The sequence below is a fragment of the Antennarius striatus genome, chromosome 24 (assembly GCF_040054535.1).
Source record: "Antennarius striatus isolate MH-2024 chromosome 24, ASM4005453v1, whole genome shotgun sequence".
NCBI classification, from domain to species: Eukaryota; Metazoa; Chordata; class Actinopteri; order Lophiiformes; family Antennariidae; genus Antennarius; species Antennarius striatus.
Window position 1 is genome coordinate 3,563,081 of NC_090799.1, and position 21,133 is coordinate 3,584,213.

At 41.3% G+C, this 21,133-nt stretch overlaps 1 protein-coding gene across 2 annotated transcripts in view; it reads left to right on the plus strand.

Moving 5' to 3' along the window:
- The first annotated feature begins 4,309 nt into the window (after window positions 1-4,309).
- LOC137591477 (interleukin-1 receptor accessory protein-like 1) overlaps window positions 4,310-21,133 on the plus strand; it is a 205,861-nt gene continuing 189,037 nt past the window's right edge. For both annotated transcript variants that reach the window (XM_068309503.1, XM_068309504.1), the window contains exon 1: window positions 4,310-4,728. The gene's annotated coding sequence lies outside the window, so the exon portion shown is untranslated. The remainder of the gene's footprint in view (window positions 4,729-21,133) is intronic.

Here is a 21,133-nt window from a genome sequence, read left to right on the forward strand (position 1 = left end):
GAGTTAACAGGAAAAAGAATATCCATATAGCTGACAGATGTAGCAATAATGACTTAAAACATGGAGCTATTTATTTCAGGAAAGCATCAGTTCAGTATTTTATTTCTGTCTCTATAAGGCTTGCAGGAAGGCTGTTAGAGTGGAGAAAAAAGGGCATAGGTTAGATTTTATGAGTTATGAGTTATGTGCCTTTATTAGTATTTTTTCGCTATTTGCTAACTTGGCCCAGAATAACAGGTGGATAACCCAAATATTTTGACCTGAAATTTTAAAAGAAAAAAAATACTGTGTGTGTATATATATAATGATTCACAAAGCTGACATGACAAGGAGATTTTGGCTTTTGGGGAGGTCAATTTCCATCAAGAGCAAATTGTTTGTTCCAGGGAGGGGGGTCATTGGGACTTTGCAATACCTGATGTGTTGCTTTCCCTCATGTGTTGTTGGAAAAGACACGACAGAGGTAATTCACACCGATCTGTGTGCAACGGAGTGCATGCAAACCACCCTGTTGTCAACAACTAAGAGCACTCCATTGATAAGAATCAATGACATATTGGCTCGGTGGTCTCAAAAAAAAAAAAAGTCTGTTTGTTAATGTGTTGCTAAAATAATTCCTATCAATATTTTAGAATTGGCGCCCCATGAATCTTCAGAGCAGTGAATTATGCATCGACTGTGTGATGACATCACCCCAAACACACATACATCATCCCTGTGAGAGAGGATATGGCCTCTTACTGTCAGAAATCATTCACTTGAAAACATTTCGCAACAAATCACACAGCTCTGTTTTCAGAAGGATGTGAAAATGATGTGTGAAAGTTGAACTCATCCGCTGTAAAAGGGTCAAATGGACCTGGGACCATTAATCAAGCCCAGAAACAAACTCAAAATTGCGTTATTGGTTCAGTGGGAAGGGTCACTCTGGATGATAATAAATTTATCACGTTGTGATGTTTTCCACTTGGTCCTGTCTGCGCTGTCTTTGGAGGATATGCAGCTGAGGAGGCAGGGCAGGAACATGTGAACATTCATACGTGAGGTCTGTCATCGCATTTGAGATAGTCCTTAAAGATTCTTGAAAGTCAGATTTTTGAAAGTTTAGATGTTTGATCTGGAGGACTTGCATCTTCTACCATTGAATATATAGTTGTATAGATGGATTTTGACGTCGATATGAATCCAACTTCCATTTTGCATCATCAGAATAGTCTAAATCTCCATCATTATGCAAGAAAAAACTGTTTGTTACTTCAGCTTCTCTCCCAAATTGGCACCTTAATCTTCTTGCTTTTGCTTTTTCCGACTGTAAGAAGCATCTTTGACTCTCTGAGCTTCATGATTTGGCACTAACTTTGTTAAAGTTGGACAGATAATCACAGATCACTCATTAATGCTGCTTTTGCTCATGCAATGAAACATTATTGCAGATGCTCTTGACAGCCTTTTCCGTGGTTTGGTATTCATTTGAGTCATTATAGTTCGAGAACATTTCTCCTTATCTCATCATCTCTTCATCACTCCAAAGAGGGCACTCAATTTTCTCCCATTTACGTAACAAATGTCTGCAGTTTACCCTTGCAAAGATCCGGCGCGTGGAATTTATGAGAAGAAATTGAATATAATATTCATAATTATGTTTTCAGTGGTGTAAAATCACTTTAAACGAAGAATTATTTTGTTACCTTGAGCCTTTTATGTGTAGAAAAGGAGTGGGTTCTCTTTTGCAGAGTCCGCCAAGTCACAGCGCTGCTCCTACAGTAGCCCAGATGGGATAAATCAGCTGCAGAGAGAGTTGTCATGTTTTTAAAGGAGAACAAGCACACAGGCATTCACACGGTTGCAATCAGCAGGCTTACTGCTGAACCTTTGGGATATCCTCCAAGATATGACTGCAATTGTCTCCCCTATTAATTTTTGTGTTGGATGACTTTCTGACCCCGAAAGGTGCAGCGATACGTTCCTATTACCGCAAGTTTATGAAGAGATTCCACATTGTCACGCAGATAGAAAAACTTCAAAACTAATGCATCGCATTGAAGTTTAAGAAGACGTAATTCAACATTTTTAAAAATACACGTTTCACAATTTGTGTTTCGCCATTGTGCAGCAAATCGCTCCGAAAGATCGTGACATGTTTTTCACGCCGCATCAGGAGATGTCGGTTTTAATTGGAGCAGTATAAAGCTTCATAGTGTTGTTGTCAAGTGGAAATACATTCCTAAATTGTCAGCTTTTTAGAAGATTAGGAAAACAGCCTTGTTTTGAGCTTAGTTGTGTTATTTTTTTTCCCCTTGATAAATTGGGTTTCTGGAGCAATTCATAAAATCATTAACCCTATAAAGGTTCACATTACAGCGCATGAGATGTAAAATAAAACATCTGTGACTTTTGAGTGTTAGATCCTGACTTTTGAGGCCACAACATGCCACTTCCTCAAAAAAAAAAAAAAACAATCAACATTCGCCCGACAGTCCCCCTCAAAGTTGCACACTAATCAGTTGATTGAGTCGAGGCCATTTGCAGGCGACAACCCCCAGATAGGAGAAGAGGAATCAATGCTTGTTTGTCCAATCCTTCGCTCATTAAAGAACCTCTATTCATGTCAGGGTCCGAATAAAACAAAGAAAGCTCACAAGTGCACATTTTCAGCCCGAGGAGGGTGCTTCTTCTCTCCTCCTCAAAGCCCTCCCCTCATCGAAATTCCCCTCACAGAATGGCTGTGCCAGAGGCCAAATTCTTGACAGGGGTGGCCCAGTGAAAGGCAAATCAAACGATTCCCTTTTTTACGGGGCCTGGCCAGTCAACAGGAGGACGGTCTCGCTTACCTTCTTCATCTGCATCACACCTCTCCAGTTCAGGAGGAGAGGAGGGAGGCCGTCCTGTCCATTCATCATCTTTAGTGATTCAGGCTATTGTCTCCAGCCTGTTAGATGTGAGTCCTTGGTTACTCATAAATACCGACGATACCTGAATTCTGCGGATTAAAGACCTTCCAGGCCTTTCAGTGGACGGGTAACATTCATCTTGGTGCATGGTTAATACTGAACAGTAAAACGTTGGTGATAAATGTTGATTCAGTGGAATGAAAACCGGCATTTTCCATTTGGAGAATCTTTCAGTTTAATTAAATGAATGGCCTTAAATGATGGCCTTCATTGGCCTTACAAAGAATCAATACAGCGATGGACCATGGATAGCACACATGGGCATACAGCACCTGTTTGATGACCTGCCTTCCTTCAGTACTTGCATATTGTACTTAAAGAACACCTTGGATTCATCGAAGCACTACATGTTATTATCGATCTTTCATTTTAGAAATCTACAAGAAACAGTTCCAATTGTATAATTTCACAATCATGGTTTAATTCTAAGGCTTCTTAGAAATAGATGTGTACTATTTATTTAGAAAAGTGTACTTGTGGAATGTGTTTGAGTCCTACGAAACACGATTCTTTCCTTCTTAACAAATTTGTTTAATTGGCTCGCTGCGCTTGGTGGGAATATTTTGTGTTCCAGACCTTTTCTCTTGTTTCCATTGGGCGGCAGTGCGTCTGTCCTCAAACTTGAGCTGCACTGCGTGGCCCGTCTGCACTCCACTCAGCATCCTAACACCCTGACGCTAAGACAGACAACTACTTCTTTTTTTTTTTTTTTTTGCGAATCCTGCGTGTAAAAGGGTGATTTCCTTGTGCGCCTTCGTTTTTGGGGTAGGTTTCCGTCCGTGCGCCACGCTAAGGATGAAGTCTCCACAGAAACGCTTAGTTGGCGCGTTCACTCCAAAGGAAGCGTCAAGTTGGATAAAAAAGAGGAAGAAACGCTTCTGGTGGAGTTCTTCAAAATTCAACCCGAAGATGAAAATCCTCCCACTAACAGTCAAATAAGCCCGGGATACGTGGGCGGATTTGAGAAGAAAATACACCAATCTACTGCATCTGCACTCACGCTGAATCAAATAATGTTGTATTTAAGCAGGAAAAACGTCACGTTGACATATTGAGGGTTTTATTTTGAAAGGAAATCCTCTCATGCACCAAGCTGTGTCAGTCCATTTATTTGTGTTTGACACAGCGGCACTGTGGAAGAGAGAGAGAGAGAGAGAGAGAGTGGATGAGAGAGGGAGAAAGAGAGGGAAAGAGAGAAAAAAGAGAGAGGGAGGGAGAGAGAGAGAGAGAGAGAGAGAGAGAGAGAGAGAGAGAGAGAGAGAGAGAGAGAGAGACGGCGTCCGGTGTGTCTTTTTTCTGCTCTTCACTTTGGGAATTTGCGCTCGTGTAGTCCTGCTCGACGCGTTGCTCACCTGCCGGGGCTGCGGGGCTGCGAGCGGATGAGCGACTGGTTTAACAGGATCATCAGTCTAATTGCCTCCTGTGATGTAGCCCTTCATTGATTCTGTCGACCATTCCCGTAATGACTGTCATGATTTTCTTCATTTTCTCCTCTCCTGATCTTTCAAAGTGACCGGTTGCAGGTGTTATTTTTTTTTATTCTTGTCTTTCCCCCCCTTTTTTGCGCCAGTCAAGGCTGGCAATATGTAATTTTGGGTACAGGCGCCGCGTGTTTTTTTCTTTGGAGAAGTGGACTTATTCACAGCTGGGATTCTTTGTTTTTGAGACGGTCCAGCCTCACTCTGTAGACAGAACAGATTCTAAATCACAGTGATGGCGTGGGGCTTTCAGAACTGACAGCACAGTGTACGCTACATCATTTGGAAACTGCTCGTGGGTAAGTTGCCTTTCATTTTGCCCATCTTTCACGTTTCCAAAGTTGTCGAGCTGCCCGTGTTGCCTTCTGTGGGTATATTTGAAGCTAATTTGGATTAAGCTGACTTTTCACACGCACAAATTCGGATCACTTATCGATGCGCTTCTAATATGCGGCACTGAAATGCGCATTTGGAGAACTACAGCTGTCCCCACAGTTACGCACGAATCCCACTCTCTTCTTTTTTTTTTTTTTTTTGCTTCAGTTGCGGACGGAGCCCCCTCAGTGGAAGTGTTCAAGGCTGCAGTATGACAGTAAAGTCTTCTCTAGCCATTCTTTATGAAAACCTAATTATCCCGGCGGACCAGTGAATGTGCGCCAGTGGACACGAGCGTCTCTTTTTACGCATTACCCCCCCCCGCCCCCCCATCGACGTTAATTGTGTAACACTGTGTACATTTGCATGTTGCTCCGGTGCGTCAGCAGTGTGCGCTCGCGAAAGTGAGTGCGTGTGACGGTGGGGGGGTGGGGGGAGGCTGCGTGTGCGCGCACATCCAACGCGTGCGCGTATGTGTCAAAGGATGGGAGGCGAGGAGAACCCGAGTTTAGTTATTTCAAATTATTTCTGCTGAGTGATTGCTTGGCGAGTCAGCGCTCTGCATGGCTCTCCTCGGTATTTGCGGGAATTTCCTCCTCTCTCCCCCTGCTCCGCTTCGCTCCCCTACTTGGACGGATGATGGCCTATGATTGTCCAGATGGATGTTAGAGCTCCTCTCTGGCTCTGACCAAACTGGGGTATGCCAGTTCAAAGTACGTGACAATCACAAAGCAAAACAAACACGAAGTTGGATCACATGCTGGCTTCCAAAAAAGGCTAAATAAAAAAGTAATTTTCCCATCTTCACCTCCTACAGATGAGTTACACGGTACCGTAGCCCTGCACGTTCAGGTCAAGGCCTACATGTATTAAGACTTACATCCAGCCTGCACCTCATTAATCACATGGCAAAGCAACACATGCTCCTGTTTCACCTCCTCCACAGCATGGTGCTCTAAATCATCCCTCTTCAATTGTTTATGAGTTTAATGTATTTCTAATTTCTTCGTTCGTCTATAAGATCCGGGGGTCAAGCTTTGCCACAGGAGCAACCAGAAGCACATGAAGTAATAGGAAAGTGGCGGCGGCCACTTAACGGAAGCCCTACAGCTACATATTGAGCTGACTCGAGTGCTCTCACAAAGAAATTGATTTAGACAGAGATTATGTTATATGGCTTTGGCACGTTTTCATTCTGGTCAAGTTTCCCCAGAGGCATTGAATTGTTGAGAGCATGTTTAAATGACAGGTTAATGCGCAGGTAGACTCCTTTTTTTTTTTTTTTCTCCAACAGCACGTTTATTTCAAGTATCTATCAATTGAATTAATTTCCAGACAAAGCTTTCTATCTTACATTTCTGCATTTCACGAGGCAAACCTCACTTGCGCAGCACTAAAAACACCACGACAAGCATTTGGCATTAGAATATATCCTCGTTCAGCTCAGCAGGCAGAGGGATCTGAAGGCATCACTAGCTTTTTCCATTGATTGATATTTTTAATTTTCAAGGAGCTGTCACGAAGGCCTATTGGCCTTGCCTTTGTAATCAAGGGTCGGGCCGTCAAAAGCTTTCCAATGAAAGACTTCATTAATATGTTGGGAAATAAGAGATGCCTTGCACTGCAATATTATCCTTGTGAGGAGAGATTGGAGCATTTGATGAGAATTTGTGACGACGAATGTAGGGGAGGAAGTTAAGTGGGCAACACCTTAATCATGGCTATTGGATGTCATTTATAAGGCTGAACAGGAAATGGAAAACCCCAGAGTTGATCTAGCTTGTGGTTTTGTTTTTTTTTGATTTATGTTCGTCTGTGTCACCAGTTGTGGAAAAATGTCACCTCGGTGTGAGCGCCTTCCATTCTCGCCTGACACCGCCGTGCAGACGTATTGACTGTCGTGAAATCTGACCATTGGAAGCTGTGGACTAAATGCATAACAGACGCGCTCAGTTAAATCTTTTCAAAATCCAATTCCCGTGAAGATGAGATTCCTCTTTCCTCACGCCTTGTTCCATTTTCCATCGCAATCATCGGGCATCGATCTGATTCAAAGCTATTTATTTTTGTTGCAGCCGTCATGTCATGAATTGACAAGTATGGTAGATCAGTTAGATTACAATATGTCTGGGCATGGTGCTTGAAGGAGAAGGAGAAAAGAAGGAGACAAATCTTAAATCTTTTAAAGAACCTTGCTTCATGTTTTAGATATTTCTTCAGTATGAATATGCTTTCTTTTCTTATTTGGAGACCCTTCAGGTTTTTAATTTATAGGTTGACCTCTGGGGGCTGCTGTGTAGTCGTAGAGTTAATTTCTAAGACTAAATAAACCCCTCAGGGTTTATATTCAAGTAAGAGCAAGTGAAAGGACTATTATTTCATTAAGCCATTATTATTTGACTGTGATATAATTTTTAATTTCAATAATGTAGCATTGAATCAGAGTTCTGTTTACTATCTAAATCTTCAAATTTGCTCACAATTTTCTATGAGTTTGAGATTAATTGATAATTTAATCGTTTTTGTGAATCCTGATGATAAATAAAACAGAATTATTTGGATTTGTAACAGTTTGTCAACTGACCTGACTTCTCAGGACTAATTCACAATTCAAACTCATTCACAAATGTTTAGTAGTCTAATCCTCATCAACACTTTTTGATTTTCAGTGGAGTTCTCAAAGGAGTACAGGTGAAAAAAGCCAAACTGAATAGACCAATCAACAGGCTCTTGAACCATATTGGAACAATTAGATTAACTATTGCGACTGGCCAGATATGGTCCAAATCAGACGGATCAGATGGTCCAGATCTAAAAAGGAGGATTGGGACCAGGATGCACCTGCTATCAAAAATTAGTTTGGCAAATGATTCTGCTTCCTTGGCTAATAATTTACCTGCAGCATCCAAAAACGACCTGTGAGTTTGTGTCATCTATAAATGTTCTCTGAATAATTTTGCGGCAAGAAAAGGATTTAAATCACTATATTTATTAGGCTTTACAAATCTATCGAATGTAGCTGCAAGAGGGCACAAGCCAGTGTCTTATTGTGCTGGTCCCAAGCCCCGGATAAATAGAGGGTTGTGTCAGGAAGGGCATCCGACGTAAAACTTTTGCCAAATCAAACATGCGAATCAAATCTAATGACTTACATACTGGATTGGTTGAGGTCCGGGTTAAAAACAACCGCCATCGGTGCTGTTCACCTACAGGGTACCGGTGGAAATTGAACTGCTTTTGGTCGAAGAAGGAGAGGAGGAAAGTGTGTTCGTAGGAAGAGAGAATAGGAACGCCAAAAGTATAGGACTGAGAGTAGGGGTGTTGAATGTTGGAACTATGACAGGTAAAGGTAGAGAGTTGGTTGACATGATGCAGAGGAGGAACGTAGACATACTGTGTGTCTAGGAGACCAGGCGAAAAGTTAGCAAGGCTAGAAGTTTAGGAACAGGGTTCAAGTTGTTCTATCATGGTGTAGACAGGAAGAAAAATGGAGTAGGAGTTATCTTGAAGGAGGAGTTTGTTAGGAATGACCTGGAGGTAAAAAGAGTGTCAGATAGAGTGATGAGTCTGAAGCTAGAAATCGAAGGTGTGATGTTCAATGTTGTCAGCCGGTATGCTCTACAGGTAGGATGTGAGCTGGAGGAAGAAGAGAAATTCTGGTTGGACTTTGATGAAGTGATGCAGAGCATACCTAGAAGTGAGAGAGTTGTCATTGGTGCAAACTTCAATGGACATGTTGGTGCAGATAAGAGGTGATGAGGAGGTGATGGGCAGGTTTGGTATCCAGGAGAGAAATGCAGAAGGACAGTGGGTGGTTGACCTTGCAAAAAAGATGGAAATGGAGAATACTTTCTTCCAGAAAAGGCAGGAACATAGGGTGACCTGTAAGAGTGGAGGTAGGAGCACATAGGTTGTGAACACATGTTGTGTAGATGGTGTAATCTGACAGAGATCAGTGACTGCAAAGTAGTGGTAGACGAGAGTATAGCCAAACAGCATAGGTTGGTGATGTGTAGGATGACTCTGGTGGTGAGGAAGATGAAGAGAGCAAAGGCAGAGGAGAAGACGAAATGGTGGAAGCTGAAAAAGGAAGAGTATTGCATGACTTTTAGGAAGGAGTTAAGACGGGCTCTGGGTGTTCAGGAAGTGCTTCCAGATGACTGGAAAACTACAGCTAATGTGATCAGGGAGACAGTTAGGAGAGTACTTGGTGTGTCATCTGGAAGGAAAGTAGATAAGGGGACTTGGTGGTGGAATAAGGAGGTAGGAGTGTATACAGAGAGAGAAAGAGTTTAGCTAAGAAGAAGTGGGAAACTGAAAGGACTGAGGAGAGTAGACAGGAGTACAGGGAGATGCAGCGTAAGGTGAAGGTAGAAGTAGCAAAGGCCAAACAAGGGGATTATGATGACTTGTATGCTAGGTTGGACAGTAAGGAGTGATCTATACAGGTTGGCAAGACAGAGAGACAGAGATGGGAAGGACATCCAGCAGGTTAGGGTGATTAAGGATAGGGATGGAAGTGTATTGACAGGTGCCAGTAGTGTGATGGGAAGATGGAAAGAGTACTTTGAAGAGTTGATGAATGAGGAAAATGAGAGAGAACGAAGACTAGATGAGGTGGCTGTTGTGGACTAGGAAATGGCAAAGAGTAGTCCGGATGAAGTGAGGAGGGCATTGAAGAGAATGAGGAGTGGAAAAGCACTCGGTCCTGATGATATACCTGTGGAGGTATGGAAAGGTGGCAGTAGAGGTTCTGACTGGGTTGTTCAACAGGATCTTAGATAGCGAGAAGGTGCCTGAGGAATGGAGGAGAAGTGTGCTGGTGCCCATTTTTATGAACAAGGTGTGCCTGGTTGTGGCAACTATAGAGGAATAAAGCTGATGAGCCATACAATGAAGTTATGGGAAAGAGTAGTTGAAGCTAGACTAAGGGCAGAAGTGTGCATTTGTGAGCAGCAGTATAGTTTCATGCCAAAAATGAGTACTACAGTAGAGTTTCAGCTAAAATGAAAGTAAAGGTGTACGAAACTGGTGAGACCAGAAATGTTGTTTGGTCTAGAGACAGTGTCACTGAGGAAAAGACAGGAGACAGAGCTGGAGGTATCAGAGATGAAGATGCCGATGTTCTCTTTTGGAGTAACCAGGATGATAGGATCAGGAATGAGTACATCAGAGGGACAGCACATGTTAGAGGTTTTGGAGATTAAAGTCAGAGAGGCCAGATTGAGATGGTTTGGACATGTCCAGAGGAGAGATAGTGAATGTATTGGTAGAAGGATGCTGAGTTTTGAACTGTCAGGCAGGAGGCCTAGAGGAAGACCAAAGAGGTTTATGGATGTAGTGAAAGAGGACATGAAGGTAGTTGGTGTGAGACAAGAGGATGCAGAAGACAGGGTTACATGGAGGTAAATTATTTGCTGTGGTGACCCCTGAAGGGGAAAAGCCGGAAGGAGAAGAAGTAGAGAGCTATCGAAACCACTCTTCCCTAATTTATACCTCCAAAAATGCCATATATCCAAAGTAAATATACTAATCTGTTGAAGATGGTTCCAGAAAATCACCAACAGTTCCCATACTCCAGAACAGATGTTGTTATGTTGGATTCTCTGACCACAAATTTGGTTACGTCCGGTCAGATCAACACTTGAACAAAAGAAGCAGATTTTTTCCTGCACAAGTGGGAAACTCCAGCATTGGGATGAAAGATGAGTTTGTATGGAAGATATACAGTAAATGGCCTCCAGCATTGGCCCTCCATTCACCTTGTGGACCCCATGTAGCTGTCCCTTCTGTTATTCAGTCGAGTGGTATCAAAAAGAATGACCTTCTTTGCAAATCATTTTCATGAGCCACTTATTCTTAAGACCTTGATCTGAATGGCTTCATGTATGAATATGAACTGACCTCTGAGCGCCGCTATGCTAGCTTTATTTACCTCCCACCTGTAATGGCATTGCTATCCAAACAGAGCAACTCACAATAAAAGGATGGTAATGGAATCATTTCCAACTGTCTGTTTGCATCACTCTTGACAAAAAAACAAGCAAGCAAATAAAAAAATGCAAGCTATTCTGTGTTTATTTTTGTCTCGGGGGGGGGGGGGGGGGTGACAGTACAAATTTGACCAGAATCAAATGCAGTTTAAAAGTGTGTTATTTTCCTATTTGTTAACAGCGGAAAATAAAATGACTCAAGGTCTTCAGCACTGCCGAATGCCCAGCAGTGTCGAACTGTGCTGGTCAGTTTTAACACAGCTCATCTGAGGAATGAGGTGATGAAACACTCGTGTTGCACTTCCTCTTATGAAACAACCATCTGAGGCATGATCGGTTTTCCTTTGCTCAGGGGCAATTGACGTTTAAGTGACTTTTTTCCCTCCTTTTCTCTAACCATCGGGAAAATGAGAAGCCCACCGCTATGAGCAAGCAGAATTATCATTTTCATCCTTTCTTTTCAGGCCCAGTATCAATGCGCCGTGTCTGGAGGTGCTCCTCTGAGGCCCATTCAGCCTGGAAAGATGGAGTTGATGTGTTTTAGATAGCTTTCAGACTAGAGAGATGTGGGTAGCGGATGGAAATTGCATGCCAAGAGAAGCAAAATGAGCAATTTTTCCTCCCATTTTCCTTCCTCTCTTCATCCGATCTGTGCTTACTCATTCGTGAAGGCTTTGTTGTGACATTCCATACGTTGAATGTCAGTCGGTTGGGGAAAAAAGGAGACCAAGGCAATATCACTGTGCAAGCTAATGCATTAGCAGCCTAGCCGCATGGCGGAAAAGACAAAGCTCTCTCGATCGTGGCTAACTCATCTCCATTCACATTTCGACTTGAGTTTAAAGTGGCTTTGTGTTTTTTTATGAGCCCATTTAGAAAAGTATGGTCGAAGCAAAGACTTTTAAATGCTCATTGAGTTAAAACCCTCCTGCCATTATGTTCATATTTATTCATCGGTTGGACTAGAATGTATAAGAATAGAACTAATGCTCTCATGGGTTTATTCTATTAGAATCCTGAGTGTTATATACGAGCTGCAGTACCTCAAACGAAACGACGGCAGCTCGTGATTAATAGTGAAAGAGATCAAAAAGTGCTTCATTAGCGTTTCTTCATTTGTCATCAGCTGCTGCACGTGAGACCCAGGCCAACATATTATTTACAGCTGCTCTTAAACATATAAATTTCAACCCTCTCCAGTGTAAAAATGCTTACACCGTTCACTATTTAGTGCACTTCACATGACACAATTGTATTTTAGGGCTGCGTATTGTCCGTTTGTTTAAAATGCACAAACAATGCCAACTCTTAACTTACAATCATCATAACCAGACGTACAATTTACAAAAAAATTTCTCTGCCCCCATTTTTCACACTACTTTCTATGTTGTAGTGAGTAATCTTGACATTAATAAGCACACACATTGTAGCTCAGTTCAATTAATGCATGACTGAACACACTGAGCCTCAGCATCATCCAAGCAGTCAAATATTCCAGTACGAATCCAATCCCCGACTTGGGTAGGGATGATTATACTTTTGTGCTAAGACATGCTTTGCATTATAGCCTTGCGGGTTGCTGGTGTGCCTTTTTTCCCCAGACGTAGCATGGCTCTGTTTCCCCCCCCTGCTGGACCAGACCCACTGAAACCGGCTCTCAACAGGGTTCTTGATTTATGGGCCACTTTACCAGAATGGCCGGGGGAAGCAGCACTCCTTGTCCGACGATATTGAATCTCGACTGCCTAGCATGGATATGTGGGTCGTCTGTTAGTGTGTGAAAGCTTATTTGCATTGCGCCGTTAAGCTCTCAGTGGTAACTACAGCATGTCTGCTCACCTTAGCACTTCAGTTTACCTTAGCTTGCAGGGCTATTTGATTCCAGCACGTTAGGGACATTGTCAGCTTTATGTGTGTATCAGCGTTTCCAGTGTCATCAGGAACACTTTAATATACATTAAAAAAAAACCAAATTATTTTTCACTCTATGCACCTGTTTCCTGAGAATATTCATGCTTTGCTATTTTTTTTAATCTAAATTTTACAACAAAACAACTTCCTGCTGTCAGACAATAAATGTATATTCCAATCGTATAATTTAAAAGCCACCTGCTACACATCTATCATCACCCGGTAGCGAGTCGTGCATTCATGACTCAACACAAGCTGGAGCACTTCCAAGTCGTGTGCAACCTTAACAGACACAGTCAGATAAATTGACTCTGCAATTTGAAGCACATTGTTAGAAGAAAGACTTTGATTATTGGTTCAAATGCACTCTTTGTTTCCTTGCTGTTGGCTGTATTGTGCTTTTGCTCAGCTTTTGGCTCAAGCAGATTCTTCCACATGGTTAATTTGATAAGAAAAGAAATCATTAAGATAAATGTTTAGCAGCCTTAATGATTATAGTTGCTGTGGGGTAGGCGTTTATTAAGTTGTGTTAATAATCCGACAATCCTCTTTCTTTCCACCTTAAATCAGCCCACGGTTGTGCTGCTTAAACCAGAAAGAATATTCATTTGAACTGGTTAACTGCCGGGGTGTTATTTGTCATTTTTGTGGGCCTTTCTATATTTTTATGGTTTAACAGTGATCATGTTAGATTTTTTACTTCTCCACTATTATGTTTCTGTGATCTATGTAAAGCTGATCACTTGTCGCAGAGGATCACGGCCTTCCCGCTTATTTTACAGCCAAAAACGACATAACCTTCTGTTGTATTATAGTCAGACCTACTTGAAAAAGCCAGACCTCTGGTGAATAGCTATGGCACACTGTAGCGTTAGCTAGAAACTCGTCTGTTCAGCAGTGGATCAGTCTCAATGTCACAGATTTAAATTTAGGTGTTGAAAATGTGCGTTTGAGGTTGTGTGTGAAAGAGATAAAGAGAGGAATGCGACAGCCCGTGAATATCTCATGGCTGCCATTGCAAGTCTTCGCCTCGGCTTGATGAATTTTCATTTTATTTAGCACTGGGGATGTTTCTGCCACCGCTATAGTTAGATGCAGCTAATGTTCGACTTTGGATAACCCCGCAGCATGAGGTTTTTAAAGTGGTATTCAGCAGCCATTGTGGCGCGCTTCCTCTCGAGGTGAATCCTATTTCATACCTTAAACTCTGATTGTGTTCTAGCGTTTGATTGGCATGGCAACCCAGATAAAAGCTAGGAAGGAGTAAAGACCGACTTAAGTTTAACCAACTTCCTGGATTCTGGTGCATAAGTAACTTTGAGAATGAGCTAATCCTAGCCATTTGACACAGATCTTACATGAACAAATTGTTAGATGCACCAGAGATCCCTTTTTACCTTTCTCATTACAATTTCTCATTGCTGTACTGCTGCAACATATGTTTGCTGACTGATGGCATCCATTGTAAGCACATTAATTGATCTGCTTTGCAGCAGCAGAACAAAATTGTCAGTTATATTTTAACTGTATATGAATCATCACTGCGCTAATTGTTATAAATCTCTATCGAGTAGAGTTAATTTAAAACCTTTAGACAGTTTAAATAGGAGTTTTAGTGCCCATACCAGCTGTGAGCGAAGAAACAACTCTTTGATGACACTAATGGTGTTTTGAAAAATCAACGTCTATAAACACTGGAAAAATTGTTCTGTTTAATGTTTAAAATCACAACACATTTTTATAGACAGTTATAGAGATCGTCAACTCATCAGAAGTCAGATGATAATCGCTGGAACTTCAGAATGGTTGGCATAAAAATCTACCGATATCACAATACTCATCCTCTCCTCCCTTCTCACATCTTCCTCTCCTCCATTCCAGCAGGTCCTCTTGGCCCTGGCCTGGAATATCCAAAGAGAGAGCGAGTGCTCCATTCATTTAATTTTATCCTTATTTCCCTGACAGCCGGGCAGGATAAAGAATCTGGTTAGCAGGCAGGTTGGGTAATGGGACCAGAACTGGATGTGACTGCTAAGGCGGTTTGTATGTGCGTGCACAGGCCTGTGTGTGCAGTCGTCCATTGAATTAGTTGAAGGTGGATTCTGTAGCTGTAAATCTAAAGTTGGCATCTGTAATTTGAAGAAAACACTTATTTTAAGCAAAATGTATGCCAAAGTGACTCGATCTTGAACATAAATCCCACAGTGGTCAGTGTGTCATTGCCTTCATGTGCTTTTAATTCACTTTTGAAAGGCATTACAACCTTACAGATTGTGCCAATTTGCATTTGTTTTAATGAAGCGGTGCAGTAGTTGTAATTGTGGTGGGAATAGATGAATTTTAAAGCTTTGGTGCTCAGTTGAAAAGAAACGCTGTCATGTATTTATTAGCACTAGATAAATAGAATGTTGAGCTCACGCCGAATCTTTTGTCTCTTTACTCTTCATCTCTTGAGTCAGTTTCATACTTTGAACAAAAGTTATAAATTAAATTCTGCTATGTTAGTAATAATATAGTCAATTATGTCATTACATCTTGAAGAATTGAACTGCGACAGCTTGACCTTCATAATCTGACTCTTGGACCACAAAAACCTGCCACTGGACTCCGGAATCGCGTTGCTGTCATTATTAGTTTGATACTTAAAAATGAAAAAAAGAAACAAAACATAATCCACCAATGGTGGTTTTCTTTAGCTGATGAACAACAGACGTACAAACAGACAAAAACCTAACCTCATCATTGCCAGATGTTATCGCCAGTGATAAAGATATGTAACTTGGCAGGGACTTGGGGTCTGAAACAGTTTCTCCATCGATGTGAACATATCCTCTCTGAAACCCTCCCAATATCGAGGCATTAGCAACTAATGAAAACACAAGTTGAGCTTCTTGTTTCCCATTCATCAGCCAAGGAGGAAATGGACTATGCATATTTTACACCAATACATTAAAAGCATTTATTTGAGGGCAGTTTAGACGTTCAACTTGTTTAGAGACGTTGATTGCACTTGAGATGTGTCCTCGTCCCTCTCGCTCTCTCTCTCTCTCTCTCCCTCTCTTTATCTCTCACTTCCTGTGTGCATGTGAAGAACATGGAGGCTGGTGGTTGCAGGGTTATTAGATAATCTAAAATGGAATAATTCAGTGAGGAGAGCACAGACTCATGTGGGTGTGCGTGTGCGTCAGCCAAGGGTGTAAGGGCTTGAAGAGTGTTCCTCACAAATAGAAATGTTAATAACTCACCAAGCAGAGCACATATCAGTTTTCTGACTGTAGGTAGGAGGAAGGCGGCAGAGGGGCGGCATTGGGGGAGGCAGTTGGGGATTAATGACAAATATTATATTGGATTTAAATCTAAAAATATTGCAGTTTTAATTGTGTTAAGGGATTCAAGATGTGACCCTCGGCATAGATTTAGATCAGAGAACTACAATTCCATTTCCTCTTTGAGAAATTTAAGATTAAATCCATTTTGTGAGATAAATAAAGATAAGTGAGATAAATGAACTTATTGTTGGTTGTTGTTTTGTTTTTTTTTATTTGATGATGACACTGTAACGATAAGAGTAAATGTCAATAAAAATAAGATATCGTACTTGTGACTTCTACGACTGTCATAGAATGACAGTCGACTGCAAGACTGCAAGATGTGTCTGGTTTTTATACCTTGGTTCAATCAAAACCTAAAAGTGCCGAACAAAAACGGTTGAAGCACAGACCTCGTATTGATTCTTCCTGTCAGTGTCCATTGCTGTCTGAGATGGGAACCCATCCTTAAAAAAAAAGATACGAACACTCATGTAGAAACATCTACGAACAGCGCTTCAGAATCCAGCAGGAGGGCCTTGAGTATGAACAGTCCAGGCAAATAAGTGACAGGGTTAGACAGATCTCAAACAGGACAGCCATATAAGTCATCATCGCTATATCCACCTGGCAAGCTGCAGCAAAGCCTCCATCCCCAGCTGCTGAAATTGCTTGTATGTGAACGTGAGAGGTAGTCACATTCCTCAGTGGCCAACCCCCTAGCCCTAGGAGCGTTGCGAGAGTGTCCCATTCCTCTCGTCCAAATGCTCCTCTAAAAGTAATTGAATTTAGGATGAATCCGCCAAGGAGAAAACAGTGTCAGGTGAAGGGAGAAAGTGGATGCTTGAGGAAAAAAACAATCAAAGAATGAGAGGCAGGTGACAACACCTTTTGGATGATCTTTTCTTTAAAGAATTGTGCGCTGAGAGATGCTTGACAAGATAAGCTTTTCAATGGAGGGCTATTTCTTTAATTTCTTCTTTTTTTTGGACATCTAGTATCCATTCATTTGTTGAAGGGGGATAACTTTCCTTTTATTTTTTTCCTCTATTGTGTTCCTGATTATATCTCTGACAGTTAGACAGCTACACTGAATATATTATTCCTTACTTACTAATAACCATGTGCAAAGCAGTAAGATGACAGAGGCAATAATACTTTGACACCCATTTCATGATTACTGATAACAAATTGAGTGTTTGACCTTGATAAGCCTTTAGTAGCCTGTTGCTTCAGATCTTTCTTGGGCCATCTTTTCACATACACCAAATTTCTGTCAGAGATAAAACACATTATCGAATTCATCTTTGGTATTTATTGCAATTGGGGAAACACAGACACAGTTTATTGTTCTCCTTTAAAGTTACCTCCCAGTGTGCTGGCTACCAGCCATTGGCACCTCTATCTTCAACAATCAGGCCACCTTCTCCTTTCTTTTCTTGCCAATTTACTCCCACATGATTAAGAGGTTGGAGTCATGAGTAAAATCGGTTCTTTATCAAAAGCATTCGGGGGTGCAAAACTCAGCCAGTATTCCCTCCAAAGGCTTTCTTCTCCCAGAACGTTACATAACTTTTTACATGTGAAACTTGCATTTTCGGTCTCGCAATCAAGAGATGGATTCATCCACTATTTCCCAATGACTCACCATTTCCTGTTATATTGAGTTGTTTCATACAACTCTGTTCACAGCTTTTTCAAAGTTAAATGTACAGTTTACACATTAGTATATTATACTGTGTTCAAGTGGGGAAAGTTCCAGATCCTGCACTTTCATCCAGGTCCCATCCAACATTTAAGGATTCAACAAAGTACAGTGTGCCCTCGTTCTCTGCGGTTAATGTGTTGCACTATTGGACTTTGTTTGAGCCAAAGTGGACTTTGTGGGAGACAACCAAGGAGGACGTCACTTTCAAAAGTCAAATAAAATTAAGTAAATAAAACGAGACTGGAATTTGCCCCAGTGCATATTGAAAAGTCGCAAAGATTCTGGGAGAATGTCGTTTGGAGAGATGCAACAAAACTTTTTGGAAAGGCACATCAGCCCTGTGTTCCTAGATGCAAAAATGAATAAGAACCGTTTCCTTACTGTGTGAGGAGGCTTGGATATGTTCTTGGATTGATTCGCTGAATCTGGCACAGTGTGTCTTGAATCTGTGTAGGGTCAATGAAATCTCCGGGGAAAAATGTGCTGTATAGTGTTAGAAAGTATGGTCTCAGTCGCAGGCATGGGTCCTCCAATCGGACAATGACCCAAAACACAGCTAAAAACACCCAAGAATGGCAAAACATTCAACTATTCCGAGATGGCCTTTTTTGTGACATAGAATTTTGAAATTATTGCTTTTGAATTTTGGTTCCACAGAATGTCTGATTTTCATTTTTCATTTTTTATTATTACCTTTTTCAGTCAAGTTATTTCAGTGACCGTTGTTGGGCTTCTTTTATGAACAGGGGGGTTTCCAACAATTTTTTTTTCCATTTGTGTATAATGCAGCCATCATGGACACAAAGCAAAAGCATCTAGCTGGGCCTCAAAAATGCTTTTCATCTATAACAACCATGTTTATGTGAGTGAGGCAGTTACAATGTATTACAATAGCTGGAATTCAGGCATCGATACGTGTATGGCTGCCAGATTAGTTCAACACCTTTTCAACTACCTTTGCTTTCCAAAGCACCCTAACCTCAGAGGGTATAAGAAAGACTCCCACTGAGGGAGACTGTGATGCTTGTAGTGCTGAGAGCAAAATGGTTAGTTACTGTCAAAAGTGACTTATTCAACACTTTGCTTTTTGGGAAAGTTCTTTACATTCTACAAACCATCACCCATCTGACTGAAGTTTCCAATATCCTGCCTTGAATGGGTTCACAAGGGAAGGGCTTGTAGTTAACTACTTTATTATTGGAGAGAGTGTTCGTTAAAATTAGGGATTAATTTATTATGTTCCTAGAAATTATAATTGGTTGACATTGTTTCTCTTTCATAAGTAGTTTGGGCAGCATGGTTGGGCAGCATGGTAGGACAGCGGGTAGCGCTCTTGCCTCACAGTAGGAAGGTTTTTGTTTCGATTCCACCTGGAGCATTTCTGTGAGGAGTTTGCATGTTCTCTCCATGTTATCTCTGGGTTATCTCTGGGTTTTCCGGCTTCCTCCCACTGCCAAAAGCATGCCAGTTATATTTGTTCATTTCAAATCGTCCATAGGAATGAGTGAGTGCGAGTTAGTGTCTGTCTTGCTATGTGGCCCTGCGGTAAGCTTGAGACTTGTCCATGCTTTACCCTGTCTCCCGCCCATAGTCAGCTGGGACAGTCTCCAGCATAACTCGTGACTTGGATTCTGACCCAGATAAGTGGCTGCAGACAAGATAATCACAATCATCTCATTTTTAAGAAGATGAATGAAGCATAGTTCCTGTTGTAAAGTAGGTGTAATTAATCTCCATCAGATGTTTCACTTTGGTGCAAGTAGATTCACAGGATGTTATCTCTACTCAGCTCTTATACCTTAAAGAAGTCATAAATGTTCACCTAGTATGTCTGAATATTGTTGAGTGCAGAGAACCCACCAAATACTTCATCATCTTATCCATCTGTATATGGCAGTATACAGTACTGTGGTATATGCAATAAAATGACATTGTAATGACCCAAGAGTGTTATTCTTATTGCATCTTTTCAATAGAGAACTGGAAGGGCCCATAGTTTGCCAAAGATTCCATTTTAATTACATGAATCCCTAATCGTCCATCAAAATGGTCAAACTCACAGGTTTCACATTGTTAAAAAAAAAAAAAAGTGAAAAGAAATCATGAAGCTGCCGCTTTATCCACATCCTCTCCAATATACAATGGTTTCTTCCTTGACACACAGTGTCACGGTAATCCGTCAAGTAGTTTTTGTGTAATAGACAAAATTGGTGAAAAAAAAGACCCTGCCTCCCAATCTTAAAGAAAGTGAGAAAAATTGCTGCCCTCTTATCTGTATCAACAATCTTAAATGGGTTCTTCCCTGCCACTGGCCCGACCAAACAAGTTTCAGGAAAATCCATCTAGTAGTTTTTGTGTAATCCTGCTCCAAGCCAGACAAACAGTCATCCTTGAAAACATGCCCTCCTTTTGTAGAGGTAGTCACTGAACAACTTTATTATTTCATTGCTTGTGTTTCCAGTTTATTTTTTTGTATTGTTTATCTATTTTTTGTCCATGAAGACAAACTGTGAAGATCACTGACCTTTTAAAGGCTTTGTAATACAGTACATCACAGTATCCTTATAGAAGCATGTTGTCATGTTTTTATATGTGATTCTTAAATATATTTAATCTATAAATTGCATTTTTTCCCTCTCTGCATACATGCAAGTACAGTGTGTGATCAGTGTACCCAACAGGAAATGACTTCCCGTGTTTTGACCAGCATTATAGTAGGTATCAATGAAAAAAAGGAATTACCCTGCAGTGCAAGAGTAAGGTTTTAACCTTTGTGGTGTAATAGGTGTTTGCGCTGTGGCAGTCCAGAATATCACTGGACGGAAACCGAGCAGAACTGACGATTCAGTCGTTTCTTGTGTTCAAACTGGGTGTTGGTGGGGCGGGGGGGAGAAAGACGAAGCTTTTGTGCTAATGTTGCAAACTGTCACCCAACATGGAAAACTAATTAAAAAGATAAGATTTTTGTGTGGTGGTGTGTAGCTTTTCTGAGGTGGCATTGGTTGCAGAAAGCAAGGGCCGTCGACAATAGGCTTTTGACGAGGAAAACGCGGCAATGTCCCAATCCTTGGATGCAAGCCAGTTTCGCATGCCTTCTCTGACTGTCTCAAGGGTTACTGTGGCTTTTCAAGGTTTCCCCTTTCAGATGCAGCTTTGTGGAATCTATGTGAAGCATCTTTGTCGTGACTGAAATGCCAATGGAAGCACCCATGTAGCCTACATGGACATGTTATTGCGCCATAGTACAGATGGGAGTCTCGCCTTGAGCAAGGAGATTAATTAATAGTCAAACAACAAGAATTACAGTTACATCGAGGAGTTTGATGAGTAAACGCATCACTGAGGAATACTGTGAGCTACAAGCAAATACTTATGAAATGTTACAATTAATGAAACTTCAGACCAGCAT